The sequence below is a fragment of the Tamandua tetradactyla genome, chromosome 3 (genome assembly GCF_023851605.1).
Source record: "Tamandua tetradactyla isolate mTamTet1 chromosome 3, mTamTet1.pri, whole genome shotgun sequence".
Classification (NCBI taxonomy): Eukaryota; Metazoa; Chordata; class Mammalia; order Pilosa; family Myrmecophagidae; genus Tamandua; species Tamandua tetradactyla.
Genome location: NC_135329.1, coordinates 192,800,928 through 192,820,706, shown reverse-complemented (window position 1 = coordinate 192,820,706; position 19,779 = coordinate 192,800,928). Strand labels below are relative to the sequence as shown.

The 19,779-nt window shown below is 39.7% G+C and overlaps 1 long non-coding RNA gene across 1 annotated transcript in view; it reads left to right on the top strand.

The window, feature by feature from the left end:
- LOC143676553 (uncharacterized) overlaps positions 1-19,779 on the top strand; it is a 122,390-nt gene that overhangs the window by 30,623 nt on the left and 71,988 nt on the right. Inside the window, exons 2-6 of the long non-coding RNA XR_013172171.1 lie at positions 5,544-5,603; positions 7,882-8,001; positions 14,561-14,645; positions 18,685-18,719; positions 19,002-19,099. This is a non-coding gene — a long non-coding RNA (uncharacterized LOC143676553). The remainder of the gene's footprint in view (positions 1-5,543; positions 5,604-7,881; positions 8,002-14,560; positions 14,646-18,684; positions 18,720-19,001; positions 19,100-19,779) is intronic.

Genomic DNA, 19,779 nt, shown 5'->3' with positions numbered 1-19,779 from the left:
ACTGTGAGGCAATAAATTCCTATTGTTTAAACCAACCAATCTGTGGTATTTGTAGTAGTAGCCCTGGGAAACTAAGACAGGGAGCAAAGAGGACACTGAAGTTCAAAGGTGTAGTAACCTTCATACATTCATATAACAAGTAGTTGTGATGAGAACACAATAGACTCAACCAGCATCTGCATTTCTACGATCTATTTAAGCCAAATCCATATGCGCAACTAAAAAGAAATTGATATCCCCTAATACTTTTGTGGGATGATCTATGCAAAATTCTATTTTTTTCAGATTTACATCTATTTTATTGATAAAGTTAGCAAGGTAGAAGAAAACTCACAATCAGCTTGTAACACCTCAACTTATTGGTTCAAAAGAAATGTACCCTTTAGTCTCTCTCTTCAGGGTACCTGGTGGACACAGGATCACCCTGTCAACAGGCATTTTCTAAGCACATTCTCTGTTCTAGTCTCAGTGCTAGGAACCAGAGAAGGAGATGAAGGACACAAAGATAAGCATTCTACCTGCAAAGGATAAAAATGCGAGTAGGATGTGATTGCCTTCTCTTCCAGGAAAAACAGGTGGCCTAGTGGAAGAACCTATATTATTCCATCTTCTTCTCTTTTTATTGGTATGCAGAGAACTTTCCCTAAGAGAGAACTCTGAGGCTAAAGATGTTAATGACCAGCCCTAGACATAGGAAGGAAATAGTGTGCTAGTCCTGGTTCTTTTAGTCCTCTTTTGTGGTATTTCATCCGAACTTGCTCACAAGAATTTATTTAACTAATTTCACTAAGGTGTCACTGACCAAGAAATCAAAGCATTTCTCTTCTGGAGTATATTAGTTTCTTATTGCTGCTGTAACAAATCATCAAATTTATCTCATAATTCTGGAAGTCAGAAGTTAAATGAGTCTTACAGGGCTAAAATTACGGTGTTAGCAAGTCTGTCTTCCTTCTGGAAACTGTAGGGGAGAATCCATTTCTTTGACTTTTCCATCTTCTAGAGACTGCCGGCACATCTTATAAGGATCTTTGTGATTACATTGAGTCCACCTGGAAAATGCAGGATAATCTCCCCATTTCAATGTCCTTAACTTAATCGCATTTGCAAAATCCCTTTTGCCATGTAAGTTACCATATTCACTATTCCCAAGGAATAGGAATATGGACATCTTTGGGGGTGAGGGGTGGGGGAATTATTTTGCCTCGCACTAGGAGATCTGCATTTCAACCTGTGAGGAATTGAAGAGTAAGTGGAATATAGAAGAAATGTTCAGGTTTAAGCAATGTCTATCATATCTTAACTACACTAAGACTCAGGCAAAGAAAGTAGATGGAAGGAGGATTACTCAGTAGAAGTAGATCTAAGTAAACTAGGGGCAGAGCCCAGAACTTAATGCTTGAATGGAATGTTCACGGTGCCCACTCTAAAAGCAAATAACATTCCTGATACTCTAAGACATGTGCAAATTGATTTGAAAGTACACAGGTTCTGGCTCTATATTTTGCTGTGTGTATTGCCAGGTTGCCTGTGACAATCTGGGGTGTTATTTCTCCAAAATGCATCACCCCTGCCCTTGGAAGGAGCCTAGTTTCCTGCTCTTTGAGAGATTCCAAGTGTGCACTGTTTATTAGTATCACCATTCATCCACCCCCTCATACACACCTCTTTCCAGAAGGATCTAAATTGGTTAAACCATATTTTTGTGTTTCACTAGCAGAGTTTTTCCAGTTAAGTTTTTCCAATTTGCTTTTATGGCAATATTTTTTTCTTTCCCCCTCACATCCTTCCTTAGGCATAAAACATAACTACTATCCATCTGGTATGGAGTACTGTTTTAGTTTGTAAGCTGCCAGAATGCAATATATCAGAAACAAAATGGCTTTTTTTTTTGGAATGAGCACCAGGAATTGAACCCAGGTCTCCAGCATGGCAGGCAAGAACTCTGCCTGCTGAGCCACCATGAATTGTCCCAGAATGGCTTTTAACGAGGCTTTTTAAATTTATTAAGTTGCAAGTTTACAGTTCTAAGTCCATGAAAATGTCCAAACTACAGCTAGGCTATAAGAATGTCCAATCTAAGGATCCAGGGAAAGATGACTTGGTTCAAGATGGCCAATGACATTCAGGGTTTCTTTGTCAGCTGGAAAGGCGCATGGCAAGATCTGCTAGCTTTTCTCTTCAACAACTTTCTCAGTACATTCTCTTGGCTCTGTCAGTTCTTGTGGTTCTTGTGACTCTAAAGCTTTTTCCAAAATGGTTCCCTCTTAAAAGCAACCCCACCTTGAATAGGTGGAGGCATCACCATGGAAACCATGTAATCAAAAGTTACCACCCACAATTAGGTGGGTTACATCTCCATGAAAACAATCAACACCTAACAGTATTGAATGAGGATTAAAGAACTAGGCTTTTCTGAGGTACACAACAGGTTCAAACCAGCACAGGTACTCACTAGAAAAACTCAAAGAGACTTTAGTAATATAATTCAAAGCACTATAAGCACCTAGTGTAATTTGAGCAGTGAATAAAAAAAGTATTTGCGAAGTCTCCCTGGGGAACTAGGGAGAAAACAGAAAATATCCAACTTCCCTATTTGGGGAATTCCTGATATTCTCACAAGCAGTGGGGACAACTAAATCAATAGACTGAGCCTTTGATCTTGGGGTTCATCCCTGTGAAACTTATTCTTGTAAAGGATAAGCTAAGCCTACTTAACATTATGCCTAACAGTCATCCCCAGAAAACCTCTTTTGTTGCCCAGATGTGACCTCTCTCTCTTCAAACCAACTCGACAGGCAAACTCACTGCCCTCCCCACTATGTGAGAAATGATTCCCAGGGGTATAAATCTCCCTGGTAACGTGGAACAGAACTCCCAGGATTTGCTAGGACTTGGAATCATGGGATTGAGAAAGCCTTCTTGACTAAAGGGGGAAAAAGAGAAACGAGACAAATAAAGTTTCAGTGGCTGAGAGATTTCAAACAGCATTGAGAGGTTATCCTGGAGGTTATTCTCATGCATTATATAGATATCCCTTTTTAGTTTATGTTGTATTGGAATGGTTGGAGGGAAGTACCTGAAACTGTTGAGCTGTGTTCCATCTTGAAAATGATGTATAAAAATATAACTTTTACAGTGTGACCGTATGATTATGAAAACCTTATATCTGATGCTCCTTTTATCCAGGGTATGGATAGATGAGTTAAAAAAAAGTATAAAAAATAAATAAATAATAGGGGAGAAAAGGGGTAAAATATATTGGACAGATTGAAATACTAGTGGTCAATGAGAGAGAATAAAGGGGCATAAAATGAGGTTTTTTTTTTCATGTTATTTCTTTTTCTGGAGGGATGCAAATGTTCTGAAAATGATCATGGTGATGAACACACAACTATGTGATGATATTGTGAGCCATTGATTGTTTATCGTATATGGACTGTTATGAGTATGACAATTTCTCAATGAAAATATTTTTTTAAAAAGCAGTATAAACAGCAGAATTTCTACACTACACCTCCTAAGTACCATCATGCTGAGCAGACAGTTATTGTTGGCATTACTTTGCAGATGAAGACCTAAACCTTCACTCCCACTCTCCCACACAAAGACCTCAGGTTCTCTCTGGTTACATGCAGTAGAATATCTTTCTATGGGTTCAGGCCTATATGAAAGTGGAATAGTAGTAGAAGATTCCATAAATAGGCCAGGGCCTTTGGGAAATCTTCCTGAACCAAGGACAGTGGAATAAATGTAGCACAGTGGGGTGTTCAAAACATTAGCGTTAGGATCGTCCCAAGTTCACTATGGAACCGAGTCTATTTTTTTGCTAAAAAGCCACTTTCCTCTTCTCTTTCTTTCCCTTTGGAACTACCATATATTAGCATAAATGGATTTATTCTTTGGGAGGAAGGAAAAATTGGAAAGTCAGAATAGGAGCTGAAATCCTCTAAGAGTCTGCTTTCTAACCTGAAGAAACTAAGTTTTGACCTTGAGGAAGTTGAGGTTTCTTTTCTTTGCCACTGTTTTACATATTATGGCACAGGGACCCTTTCCATGCTTCTAACCTATAAAAGGCAGATAATAGTAGTAAACTGATGGGAGATTATATGCTGACTGAGCTAATGGACTCAAAAGTTTTCTGGCATCCAATAAGTTTTTAATAAATGTTAACCAAGAGGCAGGATGATGAAGAAGAAGATGATGATGATGATGACGTTGATTCCTCAATTTTTCTAAACTTCACTTCTGGTTGAATTCTCAAACCTTAAAAAGGTGAGGACTCAGAAAAAGTCTAAGACCTGTTTTTTCCCCCCCTTCAATTTTACTGTACTAATATATAAAATTCTAGCAACTTACTCTACCATTTAAAAATTTTTTTCGAGCTTAACCTCTATCCTTTGTTACTCCTGTCTTGGTTTAGTTTCTGTCAGTTATTATCTCTAAGTGACTGGCTGCTGTAATGATGTTACTTTTATGATACTTTAGGAGAGTTTCAAACAGCTGGAGAACTCTATAGCTTCTAGTTCTTTAGATTCTACCACATTATCCCCAAATCACTCCTCTCAAAATAAGAACTTCTAAAAAAATGTTGAGTAGTTCTGTTCTAAATTATCAGCTCACACTGTCTCTCCACAGGCTGGATGGTTAAGAGTACCTTGTGAGAGTGTTCTCCTGACCCTCAAATAACCAAGCTGATTGGAGACAGACTAGCGTCTCACATTTTCCTGAAAGCCACTTCACCACCCTTCTGCTCTTTCATGCCTTGCCCCCAAACAGCCCTTTCCCATCTACCTCAGAGAGTCTAAAGGCTCATTTACAAGATCGCAGAGGGAGAAAAGAAAAAAGAACATTAAGAAGATGGTTCATTGCTCAGTGTAGCCCCTGACAACAGAACCCCCAACTTCCCCTCTTCGCAGCCCATAAACTGCTCTGTAAAAATTAAAAAGTGAATTTACAGGACCCAAGAACAGCCAAGAGGTGCAGACCCATCTCAAACTAATCAGGGATATATGGTCTTGCCAATTTCTAGCCAATAAAATATTTTCCCTGCCTTCTGAGATCCTTGATTCTCTTTCCCACACAAAACTAAGTTGGGACACAAATGAGAGGAAAAGGTCAACCAAAAAAAAGAGGAAAAATCAAAACAGAACACCCAGCATGCTCTGCTAAGGGAACAGTTGGGTCACTGTGGTCTCCCTCCTGGGATCTTTATTCCTCTGTGAATCTCTTGGCCATCCTGCCGCTCTCAACAACCACTGTTTTTCCATTTTAGGGAAGCTTGAATTGATCAGTAGCAAATATTGTTACCACAGTAGTCCAGCTGCATATAGAAGCTTAATGGTGACTACTGAGTAAATCCTATAGGGTGGGAGGATGTGGCATGGGAGGGGCTTTGAGCTATGAGGCTGGGCTGTATTGGTTTTGTGACTTTGACACTTTAATTTCTCCAAGCCTCAGATTCCTCCTCTATTCCTCCATGAAGAGGGTGGTGATGGAATAGATATTGAAATATTTTTGTCTGATATCCTCTAATTTTTAAGCAGGTCTACCCCAGAGAGGAAGACGCAGGATGGATTGGCAGGACCAGCATCATGGGTCAACAGGTGACTAAAGCTTCTTAGACTCTGAGCCTCTGGCTCAAACTTCTGAGTGGCCAGTTTTACTTGCATATTGTCCATTTATCTAACTAAGGTCAAGATTACATTTTCTTACTGGTGGCTGGAAAGTCTTCTGATTCTTGAGAGAGAGAGAGAGAGAGAAGGAAGAGATAGAGAATGAACAAACCTAGATTGAGTAAGAGGGATAACTATTGTGAAGATATCAAATACTGGTGTAGACTAAATTATGATAACATTATTTTGTTACTTACTTGAAGGTAAAAAGTGTCTTTGTAATTTAAGGATGCAGCCAGACAGTATATCTTCACAAACTTCCTAAGGTGGCAATAATTTTGGCTCACAGTCGATCATTTTTGCAGCATGTTATAGTATGAAATTGAGGGTGGAGGGAGTTCAGATGGGTTACTATTTGTGTAATGTGTTGGTAGACCTTCCTGCCAACAGTCTTGATTTGGCAAAAGCAGAAATGGTTACATCATTGGAGCCAAGAGAAACCATCAGTATTACATCAGGTGGGCTCAAGTTGGAAGTGAGAATTATGTTCAAGGTTCACCTAGCCTAGGACATAAATATAGTGTAGGGATGGTTCCAAATGGACCTTCCAGAGAAAGGGAAAGATAAGGCAGCCCTCCAGGTACTTTGTAATATAGACTCCAGACTGCTGGGACAGTGAGAGGATCGAAGAACTAGAAGATTGGCTAGTTTTCTCCATTGGACTAGTTAATCTCTGAGGTCCAGAAAGTGGAATGGTTTATCTGTGGTCACACATTGGGTTAGTTGTTGAGTTGGAATTCCTACCTAAGTTCAGTTACTCATTTGGCAATGGGTATTGCATATACCATATTCTGTTAGCTATGTGCTTCAGTGCGCTGATGTCCTGCCCAATTCTTTTCCCATTAGATCATAACAATTTTTGATAGTATTGAATACACAAGATTGGCAAAGCCAAACATTTCTTTTCTTCTCAAACCTTTCCTCCTTTTGTTAAAATAATGGAATGGGAGTGGGTGGGAGCATAGATAAATATTTACAATTTGGAATGAGAGTAGTGATCATGGGTTCTGGATATAGACTCAGCTAGTATTCTATAATATTCCTAGAACAGCCTGAGCTGCTTCACCTAGTGCCCTTTGCCAGCACAGGATCTAGGGACTTGGCAGAGTGGGGATACACTCAGAGGAAATGCACAGATCTAACCATTAGAGAAATATCTTAGAAAGAGTAAACTTTTGCACTAATGTCTGGTAAGTCAAAAGTAGTCTATAATCATGTTTATTTCTTCCTTGGTGCAATCCTGAGTTTAGTCATTATACATTTTCTTTTTTGTGCTTGCTCTCTTCATTATTTATGACTACTCACCCAAAGATGGACATTTGAGGGTCCAGTATATACATCTGGAGAGTATATGTTTGTTTGTGTAAATCTGTTGAGGAGAAGAGATCCCAGCTTTGCTATTTAGGGTAGATGGGTCTGGATGAGGTCAGCTGGATTTTTGAAAGTTCAGGACAAGTCCCTCTAACTGTCAGGGAGCAGTCAAATCCTCCAAGCTTCCCAGCCAAGTGCATGCTCTTCTGAAAGTCACTGAGCTGAAGATAAACATGGAGCCCATAATAGCTTTTTCACTTGATCTCCTTTATTACATGTTCCACACTTTAAATTCCTTTGCTCCACTCCTGTATTCTTCTGGATCTTTCAGAACAAACATTGAAGTAGGGAAAAAAAAAAAAGTAAACTGCCCTTTACCCTCCACCCTTCCCATCCTTTTTAAATGACTCATTTCAATGGGGATAATTAATCTTAATCAGGACAGTATGACAGCAGAAAGAAGACATCCACAGTGAAACACTTTCTTGCCAAAGACTAGTGAGGCAACTGCTCCTTCTTCTGGGCTGCAATGGGGGCAATGTGGAACTATTTGGTTGTTTTAAAAATAGCATTTTGCAAAATTAGAGCTGCCAGTATCTGCAGGATGGGCAGCAGGTCAGGGGTTGTGTAACGCCTGTGCTAACTACTGAGTATGAGACTGCACTTTTAATAGTGTTGACTGGAAGGCGATACAGGCCATCAGGCCCAAAAGATCAACTCCTCCTTCCCTGGGGGAGATTGAGGACAAGTAGTTCCTAATGTTTGCATTGGTATTTTTCCTCACAGAATTCAGAACTTCCATGTATGTATCCTTCAGCCATTATCCTTATTTTCTGACAGGTGCAATTACTCATCTTCTCTTCTCTGTCCATCTCCTGTTTTGTTTTTCTCGGCATAGGTCACACTTTCCAATAAGCCACAGCTACACCTGGTAACCTGGAAAGGCCTTGGTCAACAGGGTATACATCTTGCAGACAGGCTTGGCAAGTCCTGAAATGAGCCACTTCATCACCTTGTGGTAAGAATAATGTCACATATTTTAATTTGCCATTACCTGATCAAGACCTCATTAGCAAGAGAACTAGTGTTACTTACTAGAGGCCCAAGAACTCTAGGGAAATGGTCCAGAGTACACAGTTCTACTTCCAAAATAGGGCCAATAGAGAACTGGAGTATCTCATCAGTCTAACTAGTCTGTGGTAGGAGAGTCAGTTCTGTGTAGGAGTGTCAGTTCTGTTCCTTTCAACAGGTCCCTTTGTTAAAAACTGTGCTAATGCCCTGTGATGTGTGCCTCACTACAGCTGGGGTAATGCCCTTTGGCCTGGATATGAGCAGAGATGTCAGTGGTTTCAAGACCACACATGGGCACCAAGATTCCAGCCACAACAAACCACCATGCAAGAAAGGCTAGATTGGTGGTTGGAAGCGAGGAGTAGTAGGGTAGGGTAAGGTCCATAGGACTCATTCAGGATGAAGTCTGCTGTTAGGGTCCAGGATCTCTTACCTTCCTAAGCAGACCTTAGATGGGACCAACCCAGTCTTCCTGATGTCCTAATAAGGCCTCTCTCCAAGAGGGTGCTTCAGCCCTTTGTAAATTTACTTCTTTGCTCCACATACCTGTGAAAGGTGTCAGGTCATCAGAATTTCTTTGCACTCTTCCTCCAAAGCAAGGATAACCAAAGTCTGTCATTCCAGTCATTCTTCCTATGGTCTGGTCCCCAGGGCCTAGCTACCTTCTCTTCCAGACAGAGTCCAATTAATTTTCCGTATCTTTCCTCATGTGCAAACTATTTTACTGGGCTAAAAAGGAAAATATCCCTTGGTTGAATTGTGCTTGTGGTATATACAACAGCCCTCAATTGTACAGACAAGTCACTAGATTAAGAACAGAAGTCACAATATAAGAACAAACTTTCCCACCCATCCTTCCATATTGCATAGTTATTTCATATCTTATGGTCCCTATTAAAACAATGTTTTCCAAGGTCTGTTGTCATTCCTTTATTCCACAAACATTAATTGAGTACTGTCACTATTCTAGGAGACTATAGTATAGAGATGAAAAATACAGAATCTACCCTCAATGCTTGGGTAGTTTAATAAGGGGAAGCAAATGAAGTATATGAGCAACTGTAATATAAAGTAAAAAGTGATAGATAACTGTAACTGTCTTTGCTTGGATTCCCTAGAAAACAGAGCCTAAAGCCAAAACTATTGTGTGACTCCCTTATTGGGGAGTACAGAGCCAGGAGAAAACGAATGAGGGGAAAATGGTATGAGGGAGTAAAGGAGAAAGAACAACTACAAGAGGTGTTTACTGAGCTGAGCACCACTAGGTAATAAGCATAGCTAACTGCTCAGTCTCATGGAAGTGTATTTTTTGGAGGACTTGTGTCCATGGTGGTGGAGAAAAGAGAATATTTACTTGCTGATCCTGCCTCCCATTGGTTAAGTCTCCCCCTTACCCCAAGACATTAACTTCTCAGCAATTAGGGCTATGTATATCTGTGTGTGTGTGTGTGTGTGTGTGCACTTGCCCGAGCCCTGTATATAACCCACTGGGTCTAATGCCTCTGTAGCAGCAGATATGAGAGGCAAGAGGTGAAGGACGAGATCTTCAGAGCATGGACATGAGGGAAGGGACTGCCTATTGGTGCTCATAGCCAGAGCCTACCCTGATCTCTAGGCTCAAGGGAGACTGGGGGAATCTGAGGTGATGCAAAAGGGGAACTTGATCCAGTAACGTAAGTAAGGTCCAGATACTTTGGGGATTCAGAGAATGGAGGGCTTTCTTAGAAGCGAGGTTGGGGATAGAGAGTTGAGGAAGCATTACTGGAGAAAGTCGACCTTGAATGGGATTTTGCAGGGTGGAGCGAGCTTGGGGAAGGCATAGCAGTGTGAGTAGGGCTAGGTGAAGAGGGCATCCCATAAAGAAGACACACTATGATTTCATGAGCCTTAAAAGACATTACTGGTGATGTACATAGAATAGTGTGTGGCTCAGATTGACCATAGAATGGGAAGTGGGAAGGGATTTTGAGGGATGGGGCTGAAAATATTGACAGGGCCAGCTGGCAGAGTATCCTGAGTGCCAGTGGAAAGAGTTTTGATTGGAATCTTCAGACAGTGGTGGAAGGGGGGATACTTGGTGCTTGTTTTAGTTTGCCAAGTCTGCTATAACAAAATACCACAGACTAGTTGGCTTAAATAACAGGAATTTATTGTTTTGGAGCCTGATACTCCCAAGTCAAGGTATCAGCAGGCCATGCATTCTTTGAAATTTGTAGCATTCAGATGGTGGTTTGTGGGCAATCAATCTTTGCCTCCATCATATGGCAATCTGTCTTCCTTCTGTTTCCTCCTCAGGTTTCCACCTCCATGGCCAAATTTCCTTTGCTTGTGAGGCTCCAGTCATACTGGCTTACCCTAATTCAGTTTGGGCTTATTTTTAAAGGATCGTCAAAGATCTTATTTACAAATGCATTCACACCCTCAGGACCAGGGATTAGGACTTGAACATGTCTTTGTGGTGGACATCATCCAATCCACCACAGTGCAGTTGTGATAAAAACTTTAATACAGGAATTCTAGTCCCTCTTCTTCAAGATTTCAATTCCATATAGTCAGTCACTTGTGCAAGCAGAGGCATTTTGATCAAGAATATTTTGGACAAGATTTTTGGAACGTATTTAAAAATTGTGTATACTTTCCTCCATGTTTTTCAGATGAATAAATTGAGATTTGAAAAATAAAGAAGTGAAGATTCTTTCTTTTACTGCTTATTGTACTTACAGTCCATAGTAGGTAGTTCTGGGTTAGGCATGAACTGGGTTAGGTGCTCAGATGATGTGCTCAGGATTCTACACACTCAACCCCTCAGCCACCATCCTCTGTCCTGACTTTACAGTGTCAGACAGTGTCATTAGAGGCTCCTTCCAGCTTAGCAGGTTCCAAAGTGGACAGAGAGTGGGGAGTGGAATGTTACAACAACAAAAAAGAGGGCCTCTGACTAGAAGAATTGGAAATGAACGCTGGACAGAAAAAAATGACAGTGTCTACCCCCAGGATCAGGAATGTATTGGCTGTACTGGATTTAGAGCTTGGTTCTAAACTAAGTCAATTAAGTTCTCTGTTGCTCAGGTCTGAATTTAAGATTTTTGGGGAGTGCATAGAGTTGTTGATAGAACATATACAGGTGGAAAGGGACTTTGATAGTTTTCTATTTATTTAAAGCCCCTGGAATAAGACAGCTGAAACTAAACCTAAGATCACTGAAGGAAGGCTTACTGGATCTTTTTCAAAAGAGATGATAGTCTCACCCTCTAAGCAGCTGTGTACCTCCAACCTAAATCAGCTTTTTCTTTCCTAGAGAATTGGAGTGGGAAGTTTCCCTTGAAGGGACCCAGTACTTAAACGTGGCCTTCACTGCCCAGGATTATGAAAGAGAGAATAGGCTTTTGTGTCAAAAAGTAGACTTAAAAAATATATATCCTTGAGAATAATGATGGCATCTCAGCATTTTGAGTGTTCCTTTCTTTGTTTCCTCTGCTTGAATTAACATGAAGTCAAAACCCAGATCTTAGAGCTGAATTGGCTGCCACATAATTTAGACATGTTTGCATAACATTCCAAAAATAATTCAACAAGAATGGGTTTTTCTTGGAATTTATCACTGCCTGGCAAAATTAGAGCTAAAACACAACAACTTTGTGCTAAAAAGGCATGAGACCCAGCAAATGGAAATGACAGTGGCAGAGAGGAAGGAAACCCAGTCAGCCAGTCGACTTTCATTATCCATGATGGCATGAAGCAGAAATGGAAAACATGAAGTAGGAGCAGGGACACCCAGAGCCTGTGCTTTAGCCTCCTCGTGTTCTCCAGGACACAGCCATGGCTGTCAGGCCAAGGTGGCAAGAGAAGTGTATCTTAGGTCTCTCAGAAATGGTTCTGAGAAATTCACTCATGCTGTATTTTTCTGCATCTTAGCAGCTAATGAATTTTTTTCTTTTTTGTTTTCAGAAAAATCAGAAAATAATAGTCTAACATAAATATATAAGGGCAATTAATGGTAACTTAAGAGAACAGATCAGGGAGTCTGAATCAGAAGACCTAGAATGATTTCAGTCTCTATTGTTATTGCTGAATTACCTGGACAGTGCAAGTAACTTCTCTGAATTTAAATTGTTCCACCTTTAAAATTGAGAAAATAATAGCTAGAATCACAGTGAGAATTGTTATTGGTGTAATACTTCTAGTTACAGAGACTGTTCAAATCCACACAATGTGTACAGGAGACCTCAGTTCTAACTCAGATCCTTTCATAAATGTTGGTTCCTTGAGGTTCATAATTACTATTAGGCTAGAAGCTAAAGTTCTTGTTAATGGCAGAATTATATATTTGAATTACCTGCTTCTGACTCTTCCCTACTCTGGATCTTAGTGGCTGTGACATTTAGGTAAAGCCAAGTCTCTGCTCCTTCAAAAGTTGGTTCTCCTAAGCCTCTTCTGCCTTTCCCCATCTCCCTGATCACCTCATACATGCCTAGGGCTATATATTCCTTCTGTAGACATATGACTCCTGTTATGGATTGAATAGTGTCCCTCCAATCAATATATTGACATTGTAAACTTCAGTATTTAAGAATGTGATTGTATTTGAAATAGGTTGTTGCAGATATAATTCATTAAGGTGATGTCATACTGGAGTTTGGTGGGCCCTTAATCCAATCTTTCTGACATCCTTATAAGAAGAAGAGAGAACACGGAGACAGAGATTCTGGGTAGAAGGCCATTTGAAGGTGGAGACAGTGTAAGTAATGTAGCTACCAGACAGGCAAAGTCATATTTTGGCAGTGACCACAAGAAGCTAGAAAGAGTCAAAAAAGGGTTCCTTTCCTAGAGTCTTTAGAGGGTGCATAGTCCTGTTGTCATCTTGATTTCAGACTTCTAACCTCCAGAACTGTGACACAATACATTTCGGTTGTTTTAAGCAATCAAGTCCTTTGTTATGGCAGCCTGAGGTAACTAACCAAGCTCCTAAATCTGTATATTTAGTCTAGACTTCTCTTCTGACCTCTGTTGCCTATTCAAGAGTTGGACATCTGGCAACAACTCACCTGCACACTCCTATCTGAATTTTGACTTGCCTTACTTCCTCTTCCCTGCCACAGGGAACCATTCCACTGACTTCTCAAAGTCAGTGACCGAGGAGTCAAGGATGATTCTCTCTCCTCTCTCCTCTGTAGCAAATCAGTCATGTTCATTCTTGCTCCTAACATCTCTCTCATGTGTCTGCATTCAGATTGCTGTTCTCTTTTTCCTGAGCTATGGATACAACTGCCAAATTTGTCTCCTTACCTCCAGTTTTGCCCCCTTCTAATCCCGTCTCCATGTTATATCCAGAATGATATTTCTAAAAAGCAATTCCAATCATGACTTTCTTTTGCTTCACACCCGTCACTGGCTTCCCCTTGACCTCAGGAAAACCTTCAATTCATTAGTATTACTTACAAGCCTCAACTCTCAGTCTGCCCCACTTCTGTCTTTCCCATTCTAAGACTATTCTTTTCTGTGGTTTCTGTGCCTCAGAGTGATGAGTCTTCACACAAGATGTTCCTTCTTAGAACCATCTCTTTCATACCTTCACCAGGCTGACTCTTACCTATCCTTCAAATCTCAGCTAAACATTACTTTCTATAGAAAGCCTGCTGAGATTTCCACTCTAACTACAGATGAAGAGTGATTTCCCAGTTCCAAAAGTAGAACTAGTAGCAGATTCTTTTTCAATATCAGTGTCTTTTATACTGAGGAGGTAGACTAACCAGTTCTGGACAAAATAAAAGCAAGCTTTAATATCATCTCTCACCTTTGGTGGACCAAGTGAGGAGGAAATAGGAAGTCCCTAGTCTGTGGGAAAATGAGTTAGGGGTCCAGACAGAATGCAACCCACCCACAGGGAAGGGTGAAGGGCACTTCAGCCACTGTAGGTCCCCAGAGGTTCTTGTGCCCCCTTGCCTTGTTGGAGAAAGTTCAGCAATTTCATTAGCAGGTTCCATCAGTTATACAAGCAATAGCCTGAACATGAATGCACATTCTTCTCAGAAAGGAAATCAGATGCCCCGCTTGGATACTTGAATTTTGCTAGAGTAGCTAGGATCTTGTGAGCTCAGTTACTACTTGCAAATAACCTCAGACATTCTCAAATATTGAAAAGCCAATCACACACTAAGAAATTCCAAGTTAGTCTTTTGTTCTAAGTTCAAATGTCCTTTAGCAGAGATACATCATCTTGTTTCTAATTGAATGCTACAAGTTTAAAATGATTTAGAGAATGGTCTGGTGACTAGAAAGATGGCATTTGCCTGAAACAAAAGTTCTTAGAAAGGAGAATTTTTTAAAAGGGACTCCTATGAAGTCATCCTCCAAGGTGGGAATAGATGTACCTTTATTCTTGAGTACCATTATACTCCACACATCTCCTATCATAGCACCTAGCTCTACCTTGTGATGGCTTGTCTATTATCTCCTACTTCCATCTCTGTGGGGATAGGAGCCTCATTAACTTTTTCTGTCTCTAGGTCCTGAGACAAAATACTGGTTGGAGAAATAATTGCTGTTTTGCTATAGCTCAAGAAACTGGTGTGAATGAGGAACAAGTCCTCTGTAAGTACATTGGCTTCTTTCTGAATTGGATTTATCTGCTACCTTTGTTTCGAGACAAAGCACTAGGTCAGGGCAAACATCATTTCTTTGGGTTAAGAGCATGAAATAGAAAAAAGTTTGTCATTTTCCAACAGCAAAAAATGAGAGGGGGAAACAGGAAGAGGTAAGGTTAGAAGTCAACAAAGCACTATGAAATTTGGCGGGGGGGGCTCAGACGAGCTGGAAGCAAGTCAGCAGCCACTTGATCACTTTCTCCCCTATAACCTCAAGTTTCACCAGCAATAAAGTTGATGGAATATGTTCTAAATCCAAACACTTTGTGTCCCTGAGGCCCTTGGTGATCTTGATGAATAACTTACATTATGGGGTATACTCAAAGCCCTTCCCTGTTTGAATACAAATCTTGCTTTCTCTCTTCCCACCCCTCCTACCCATCTCACCCCCAATCTCAAACCTTTCACCCACTTCACTCCACAAAGCATTAAGAAGACATTAAATAAATTATCCTAGTAGGAATAGAACTTCAGGAGGGACACTCCATCCATAACCACCACTCCACTCTCTTGCAAGGTGAAATGAAGACTCAAATATCCTCTGGAAGAATTTAGCACATAGGCAGCATGTGTTAGGAAAGACTATGTTCCTTCATCCCCCAACCTCAGGCAAGATAGATGACTACACCTTGAATGAGCAGGACATGGAGTCACATAAACCCATGGCACCCCTGAATACCCCTGAGGTGGACATGGTATTTGGGGTGGGTGGGATAGGAAAGGGAGCTACAAGTGAAATTTGTTACACCTTGAAATCCTAGATGTTGATCAGGGGCCAGACTGCCCAATTTTTAAAAAATTTTTATTGATAAATTTTAACATATAAACATTGTTAACATACAAGCATTCCATACATAGTTTACAATCAGTGGTTCACAATATCATTACATGGTTGTGTATTCATCATCATGATCATTTTTAGAATATTTACATCACTCCAGAAAAAGAAATTAAAAAGAAAAAAGAAAAACATACATACCATAGCCCCTTGCCTCTACTTCTCATTGACCACTAGAATTTCCATTTACCCAATTTATTTTAACCTTTATCCCCCTCATTATCTGCTTATTTTTTATCCATATTTTTTACTCATCTGTCCATCCTAGATAAAAGGAGCATCACACACAAGGTTATCACAATCACACAGTCACATTCTAAAACCTATGTTCATTATGCAATTGTCTTCAAGGAAACAAGGCTACTGGACACAGCTCTACAGTTTTAGGTACTTCCCTCTAGCCACTCTAATACACCATAAAATAAAAAGGGATATCTGTGTAAGACATAAGAATAACCTCCAGGATACTCTCGATCTGTTTGAGATCTCTCAACTACTTTATTTTTCCTCATTTCTCCCTTCACCCTTTTGGTCAAGAAATTTTTCTTGGTCAAGAAATTTTTCTCAATCCTTGATGCCAGGTCCAAGCTCATCCCAGAATTTCTGTCCCACATTGCCAGGGAGATTTATATGTCCCACGTAGTGGGGGGGGGGGCAGTGAGTTCACTTGTGTCTGCTTAGAGAGAGAGAGAGACTACATCTGAGCCACAAAAAACGTTCTCTGGGGGTGACTCTTAGGTCTAATTTTAAGTAGGCTTAACCTATCCTTTGCAGGAATAAGTTTCATAGGGGTGAACCCCAAGATTGAGGGCTTGGCTATTGATTTGATTGTCTCCACTTGTGAAAATATCAGAAATTCTCTAAATGGGGAGGTTGAATATTTCTTCCTTTTTCCCCAGTGCCCTAAGGGGACCTTGCAAATACTTCTTTATTCACTGCCCAAATTCCTCTGGGACATATCACAGCATCATACGAACCTGGACAAACCAACAAAGTCACACATTGTATTCAAGATTCCATGAAGTACTATGTGCTCAACTAAACTGACCATTCAAGTGAAATTAGGAAATGTACTACCCAAAATATAAATTTTCAGACTACCAAATTTTGAATCCCAGTTGCAGCAGAACCTAGTTATGTGACTCTGGGTAGGTTTCTCAACCCCTGGAAGCCTTGGTTTCCCCATCTATAAAATGAGAGTAATAATTACTTAAGTCAAGAGAAATTGTAAATATTAGATAAGGTAATATAAGAGAAGACTTAACACAAGGTCTAGCACCTAAAAAGTCCTCAATAAAAATAGATATTATTGTTATTATCATTATAATTAATTGGTAAATCATTTAAAGTACTATGATTAAATAAAAATAAATATGAAGACATTTACAGAAATATTAAAATAAATTATAAATTAAAGTAAATTTCTTGATTGTCCTGATTGTAGCAGGATAGCTGAGGTTATACCCAGGGTACACAATTCAATTTTCTGTGCCAATAAGAGGCTTTCTTAGAAAAGTTTAAGAAACCTTGAGTAGAAACCCCCACACCCTTCTCTTTCTCCCTCTCCCTCCTTCTCTCCTTCTCCCACTTCCTCTCTCTATCATTATCTATTACCTATCACCTATCTATATCCATCCATCATTTATCTTTATATATTTATTTATAAGCTAAAGTCTAAGAGAACACCATGAGTTGCAAAACAGGAATAAAAATTTAGACTACAGAATTCTCTTATCCATTGTTGCTGATACTCCCAGCTTCCAATGAACATTTGAGGCATTTTTGGGTATTGAATCATGCTCCCCACAAAAGGCATGTTCAGGTCCAAACCCTTGTACTTTGGGTGTGTACCCATCTGTGAATAGGACCTTTGAAGATGTTATTAGTTAAGCTGTGCCCAAACTGAATAAATGTGGCCTTAATCCAATATGGCTGAAATTCTTGTAAGCAAAGGAAATTGGGCACAGAAGAGAAGCCATAGAGAACAACCAGATGCTAAAAGTCAAGGGAACCTGGAAGAGGAAGGAGAAGATGCCATCATGTACAATTCTAGGTGACAGAAAAGCCAAAAACCACAGATTACTGGCCAGCCAGAAGATACCAACCCTGGGAAGAAGCAAGCCTTCTAGCCACTGAAACCATGAGCCAATAAATTTCTATATTAAGTCAACCCATTATATTATTGTATTAGCCAGAATACTGAAAACAGGCACATGATTTGGCCTTTCTACATGTTATTTCTACTCTCACCCCGAAAAGTGGGCATGATTATTTCCATTGTGCAACTGAGAAAACTGAAGCTCAGATAGGTAAACTGACTTGATTTGAAGACCATGGTGTGTGTTATCAACATGTTGAAAAAGTTGGGTGCACAGGACCCCTAAAAATATCCATGAAACCTGCATGAGACCTAGGGAAGGGAAGATGGAATCTCCAAGAGGGCAAGGAACTTTGGAGGTCTGTCTAATAGTATATCCCAAATATCTTGAACAGTGTTTGGCATATAATAGGTTATCTATAAACAAAAGGAGTTACTTCTACCTTCTGAACCCCACTAAACTCCATTCTCACATCACAACATCCGAAGATGTCTTACCATTGCAGATGAAAATACCATTTCCAGCCTACTACTTGTGAGCCCCTTAAATCTGCCCCTGGTGAATGTTGCAGAAGAGCCAAAGCCAAGACACAATAACTCGCACTTGTGGGAGGATATTAGAATTTACCCTGTGTCTGTCTGTCTGCCTGTCTGTCTCTCTTTTTCCACTTTCCTCCTTTCTAAAGATGGTCTTTGGTAAGACTTAGTAGACAGGAAGAAATGTTGTTAGCATAATAATGATCAAAATTAAGCTATGAGAGGTAGGATCGATCAATATAAGGAATAGTTTGACTAGGTCGGCACTGCAGGGATTGGGGGTGGGGCTAGGAACATGGAACTCAAAGGGAAAATTGTAAATCAAGAGGTTATAAATAAGTGAAATGGGAAACAAGGACATATTAAGTGAGATCTGGTGACTGATGTCATGAATATAATTTCTAACTTTTGTTTTAAATGCCTCTTTTTAGGATTGGGGATAGTATGTGCTGGTGATTGTTTTCCCAGGGATGGAGAAAATCATCTACTGATGAAATATTTCTTCTGTTACAGGCTTGGACTACTATCACAGACTGACTAGCATGCTGGTAAGGTGGGAATTGGGATTTTTTTTCTTTTTACTCAGACATTTAGAAGTGTGTTCACCTACAAGATCACAGAAGTCCTATGTAGCTTAAACACATAAAGATTTCTTTTTCTCACATAGCAATAAATCCAGAAGCAGGCACACCAGGGTCAGTGGAATAACACTAAGATGATGTTAGGAAACCTGGTTCTTTCTTTCAGTGGCTCCATTATTAGCATGTAGCTTTTGTCTTCCTGGTTACAGGGTGATTGCTGCACCTCCAGATTCCATATCTTTGTTCCAGGTTTGAAGAAGACCAAAAGCATTTCCTCAAGGCTTTGGTTTTCTAGATTCTTCTACAGAAGAAAGCAAGTGAAAAGTTGGTTGGAAATGACTTTTTAAGTGAGTCAAGCCCTTCTGATGACCATGGTCTCTAACCCTTCCATACCAATATCACAGCCTTTGGAAACAATAGCATGCATCTAGAGTGTAGAAAATACTGGGTTATAGGAAATGCATGTATTTATATCTGTACATGAGTATTTTCATATTTGCTCTAGGACTAGGGTTCATTGAAATGTGCTGTGATAAATCCATTTCTGGTAATTCCTTTTACATTTTAAGAATAGAGATGCATATGAACTTGGCTTTAATTAATCCAACTCCATAGATCCTAAAGGAACCATCACTATTCCAATAAGAGGTTTTAGTTGCTGAAGGAATACTCTATTAAGGAAACTGAGAATCTTTCTGGGTGAGACTGAGCAATATATTTTTTTTAATGGAGAAAATATTACTTAGACTTTAATTTTTATGGTCATTAATGTAAGAATTTTGGCCTTTAGTTCCTTTGAATTATAATATAAAAGGGAATTTGAATTTTTACTCTAATTGTTCTCTGAGGGTTTAATCCAGGGCAGAATTTGAATTCAAATTTGAGTCATTTTTTTATGCTAACATTGTATTTTGGATTGTGTTGTTTTATTTGGACTTGCTGTACAACTTCTGATGCGTTATATTGAGCAACATGGCTAGTGATAATTTGAAATGGGATATCAGAATAGAAATTGATTTCAAGACTA